The sequence below is a fragment of the Manacus vitellinus genome, unplaced genomic scaffold (assembly GCF_001715985.3).
Source record: "Manacus vitellinus isolate BGI_N305 unplaced genomic scaffold, ASM171598v3 scaffold_0_pilon, whole genome shotgun sequence".
NCBI lineage: Eukaryota > Metazoa > Chordata > Aves > Passeriformes > Pipridae > Manacus > Manacus vitellinus.
The window spans coordinates 20,970,114-20,975,724 of NW_021938789.1; positions in this window are offsets into that span (position 1 = coordinate 20,970,114).

The following is a 5,611-nucleotide window of genomic DNA, read 5'->3' on the forward strand; positions in this document are numbered from 1 at the left end:
GTTGGAATGTCTCCAGACAGGGAGACTCTGTGACCTCCCTGGGCAGCCTGTTCCAGTGCTCTGCCACCCTCAATGTAAAGTTCTTCCTCGTGTTGAGGTGAAATTTCGTATGTTTTAGTTTATGGCCATTGCTCCTCATCCTGTTGCTGGGCACCACCAAAAAACAGTCTGGCACCATCCTTTTGACACCTGCCTTTGAGCTATTTTGATGCACTAATGAGATCCCCTCTCAGTCTTCTCTAGACTAAACATGCACAGCTTCCTCAATCTTTCCTCATGAGAGATGCTCCAGACCCCTAATCATTCTTCTAGCTCTCCATTAGACCTTCTCCAGTAGGTCCTTGTCTTTCTTGTAGTGAGGAGCCCAGTGTATGACACATGGTGCTGGAGGCTGTCCCATGAATTGAAAATATTTTTTGTGGAAATGAAATCTTGCTCTTTAAAGAAGAAGTGACAAGATCTATTTTGACCATGTTGGAATGAAAAGCCCTGCTTATCTGCTTTGATTTTAATACTATGATGCTTATGTAAGTATATAAATAAATTCTAATATTAGCAAGAAGAAAATTAAACAAATAAAAAAGGTACTTTCATCAATCAAAAATAATTTTGCAAGAAAAAGTTATCCTGAAAATGTCAGTTGGGGGGGTGTTCCTCTAGGAATACTGAAAAAATTGTTCCACTTTCTCTGAAATTAAAAATGCAATGCCCTTCTTTAAGGATAAGCTTTCTAAAGCAAGGAATGGAAACATGAATTTTATTTTGTATTTTGTCTTTAATTTCTGTTTCGTTTTGCTTTGTTTTTTTCACAGTGAAACATAATAGTTTTAGAGTATCCTAAATGGTGATATGACACCTGAGTACTTATGAAATCAACAGCTTGTGAGATCACCATTAAACTTCCTCCTTTTACATGACTTTGGCATCTCAATTTAATAGTAAGCATAAGTCATGGTTTATTTTCTTGAGTCCAAAAAAGCTTTCAGCTTCCAGAAGTCTTGGCTACTTGAAGCCCCTTTCACCAGACTATTCTCCCACTCCTGCCTGACAAACCAGAGGATTGGGCTTTGCTGCTGCATGATGTGCTTTTCACGTGGAGGTTGGGCAGGAATGATGTCCTAAAAGAAGTCTTAAAAGTGTACCTAATAGCTCATGTGCTCTAAAATGTATTCTTGAAATCATACGTAAAACTGGCTGCATTGTATTCTGAAAAATACAATACACGAGAAAATCCCATGTGGGGAGAGTACTTAATAACCTTCTTAACTGGTAACAGTTAAGAATAACAGCTTAAACTGGACATAAAGTGAAAGAGCACTGGAAGGACAATTTCCTCATGAGGCATATGCGTGCCTGGCAATAGTGATTGCCTAGGGACAGGACTGTTTGGATTCTTGCAGCTTCCTGTGCAAAATTGCCTATTAAAAATCAGATTAAACTTCCTTTTAGTTTTAAGTTGGTTATCACAATTGAGTATGTTCTTCAAATACTCCTTGTTTCCAAAATTTACCTGAAAGTACTTCATAGTTATAAAAAATGGAGAGAGGTAATGGACAGAAATCAATAAATGTTAGTGATTCAGAAGAATAAATACAAACCAAAAGAGAAATTCTTACCCCTCCCAGAATGAAACCAACTTTACATATCAAAGAAAAAAAACCCAAGAGATACCAAAAATAAAACAACCATTATGGAGTTGAATGTTTGGCTGAGGAATTTTCTGCTATCAGAGTAGAAGGAGACTTCACAAACTCAGGGAAGGTTTGCAGGTTCTGGCTGCTTGTCTGAAAAACCTCTTAGAAAACACTGGAGGGTTACCAGGGTCCTGAGGTTCACTACATTCACTAAAGGCAAAGCCTTCACAGTATTTAACAGGTATTTAACAGAAACACCCATGTATACATATAGCACATTAGAGAAGGAGGAACGTATCATAAATATGATTATTTGTCCATTATAAAATTAAACAGATCATTAATTGCTTAAAAATTCCCTGAGAAACGAAGACCTGGAGTAATGGAAGCACAGTGCAGCTACAAAAATGTATAGTCACAGAAATATTTAGAGCATGGAGAACTAAGTAAGAATTACACTATAGGATATTGTTCTCATGCTAATAAGAGTAGGAGTTAAGGGTGAATGAAAAGACATGAAACATCGCAGCAGGAAACAGTCAACAGGAAACAGTCAACGTACCTCTAAGTAAAACATTAAACTGTCCTCACTACATACAAGAAATCATGTAAGTTTTCTATGTCCTGGCTGATCCTTGGATGTACTTATTTTTATTTTACACTTGGTCTGGCTTATCTTCTAGTAGAAATGAAGATCTGACAATTATCAGATATTCAAGAGTTGGGATTTCCTCTTCTCAGTGTAAAGAAGCTAGTAAAATGGTTGAAGAGACCTGCATGTGTTTGTGTTTCCACTGTGAGAGTGACAGGTGCCTAACTGTAAACTCACCCACACCAATTTTTTTCTAGAGTCACTTTCTTAATCCTAATCTGTGCTCATACTTCTATGCCTTTTTTTTCTTCCATTTTTCTGTCTCTTTCTTCTGCTTCTTCATCATGCCCATTCAGGCCCATCTCTGCTGGGCTATATGCAAGGACAGGTTCTTACACATGTCTGAAAATTGTTTTAAATTTCATGTGTTTACTTTGGCTTTCAAAACTTTGAACCCAAATAGTTTGAACCCAAAAAAGGCTTTTTTTTTTTTTTACAATCACTAGCTTTAGAGAGATTTACCCCTGTCAAGCAATATAACTGTGGGGCTGAAATTTATTTTCTGTTAATCTCAGCTAATTTTGTATGTCTACATTAGGGTATGTTAAATACTATTCTAAAATGAAAATACTCTTTTTTGTGTGAGTGGAAACTCCTAGTATAGTATGTTATCTCAGTTTTGCTGATTTTCCTTCGTTATATTCCTGTAAAGATCAGCTGCTTTTGCTGTATTTTTTATCAGCTACGCATGTGGCGCTTCAAGATTAAAAAAATATAGTGAAAGGCATTCCTACACATACATGTGTTATGAATCACCTTGTAAGCATTGGCTTTTGTATTTAAGAAATTACACCTGAAAACTCTCTCCTCTTGTGCCCTGATGCTTATATGTGTGTCAGCCCTATGGAGAGCACTTCATTACATGTGAAGCCAAACTTAGTAGTTGCTAAGAATCTCAGAGAGACTACCCAGAATATGCTGGCTAAATTTCTCAGGATTTGCATTATCTTCATTGCATTATGAATTTGATGGAAGCCACACAAGCATGTCAGGTTCATGAGTTCAGCCATGTCTAGTTTTACTGGAACTCCACCTTGAACCATGAAGCAAGACACTGTAATTACAAAAAGTATTGCAAAATTGTTTCAAATATTTATTGGCTGAATGCATACTGTGAACTTCATACTTTTCCTGTGCAGCTACAAGAGCAGCCATGTTCCAGACTTACTCTAGCCAAGGATCTCATCTTCCAAGTTCCATTTGCGTCACACCACAGCAAGATGAAATGGTGTCATCACTTACATAATCCTGAGCCAGTAATAAGTGAACTTGGTGACTATTCTGGTATGACTTTTCTTAAATGAAGAAAAGGAAAGATGCCTTTAGTGACATGGAACTTGGAGAAGACAGAAAGAAGGTAACTAAATCTATGAATCTCATTTTTCCTCCCCTAGTGAGGTTGACTTTTCCCTCAAAATACTTCAATTCTTTTGTGGACATTTAAAAAACATGTTTTCAAATAGTATCCAAAATTCAACAGTTTTAGTAGCTAGCCAAACCCCATTATACTGTGGGGTAAATGAATCACTTGACTTTGAGACTACTGGGACAAACTTTTGTTCCAAACGTTTTGACTGGAATTTATTGCTATATGTCAGGTATTCATAGTTTACTCCTATGGATTTGGAGTTTCACAAGACAAGGAAAGAAAATCATACCATGAAGTTTAGTTAGAATGGGACAATAGTTTTAACACAAATGAGAAGATACAGCTGGCAGTTTCATAGGGTGCTGCATGAAGATTAATAAAACTTAAGAAGATGACATATTCCAACAGCAAGAGGACTTCTTAGTTACAATTTTACTTTTCATGCCAAAAATGAAATTCTGAATTTCAGATTTTGCTTATGTAATCCTTTTACCATAACTTGGCAGCTATGCTCATGGCTGTGTCGATTTAACTCAGGATCTCTTCTAAAACTAGCAAACGTAACGACTCAGGAATCTCAGCCAACTAAATGCTTCTTTTGATGCTTTTTGCAGACAGCATTGCTTGTCAGAAGGTAAAACAACACACATTTCGCTAAGATGAGCACAGCACTAATCCGGACACCTCCGAACCCCACATAGTCAACCAAGCATTTATACAAGCAGCAAGTGGGTCAGCTCCTCTTTTCCCCATCAGTCCGTGGGATGACAACCTTTTGCTTTTATTTTCCTTGCTGGAGTGACTGTTCGGTGGACAAGTGCTCCTTTGCTGACAGGTCAGCGAAGGGGCGAGACCTCCTCGCCGTTCCGCGTGGCGGGGCTGTAAAGAACAAGCTCCGGCCGTGCGGGCTGCCCGCCCCCGCGGGGACGCGGCTCCCCGAGGCGGGACGGGACGGGCGGCGGCGCCGCGCCCTCCTGGGCACTCGGGACTGGGCTCCCGGGAAGAGAGAGGAAGCCCCCGCCGAGCCGGGCAGCGCCGCGATGTTTCCCCTGTGGAAGGCCATTCTGTCGGAGAGTCTCCTGGGTAGGTGGCGGCGGTGCCTCCCCGCGGGGCTGGGGGCGAGGGGCCGAGGCTGAGGGCACCGGGGGGGGTTCTGCCCGGACCGGCCGGCGGCCGCGCTGCCGCGGGAGTCACCGACCGTGGCGGGGTGTCGCCGGTGAAACGCTCCTCCGCTAGAAATGAGCGAACAGTGGTCGCTGCTGAGTGTTCTTCTTAGGGCTCTCTTTTTCCTCTAGTGATGGAATGCCTTTTGTCCCTTGGATCAGCCTAGGATTTATTGCTGTCCTCGGCCAACTGTTGTGCAGGTGTTGCAGAGCCGGTGCTGTGCTGCCCTGAGCGAGTTAGAGCGCTCAGGGCAGACCCCGACACCCTCCGCGCTGCGGCTCGGCTGCTCCCTGCATCTCCTGCAAAGCGTGTGGAAACTCATAGCGCAGTGCTGGCGTGCCTGGACAAGGTGTCTCCAGGAGAGACCACCACACCGTTTTAGTTCCTTTAGCCACATATCTGCCTTTGGGGAGCCCTGAGGCTGTGGGTGGACTGCTCGTTTAGGCAGCATTGATCTCCCTGAACAGTAACCCTTTCCGAGGCTGACCACTCCTTCACTGAGGATCAAAATAGGAACTACTGTCTAAAGGGGGGAAGAACTATTTTATTCTCATTGGTTTATTTCCTGGGAAAATGTGTTTGTTTAACTTCAAATAGCAAATATTTCTTCACAGAAAGTGCTGTTGTTGAATTACTTTCCAATATGTTTGATAGTCTACATGTGGAAGTACAAAATCATAGTTTTTAAGTAATCTCCAGGAAACCTTGCTGTTGAAAATACATGACGGGATTTTCCTTTGTTGTTGTTGTTTGATTTTTTTTTTTTTAGGCTACATTTCTTGGTCTCTTTAC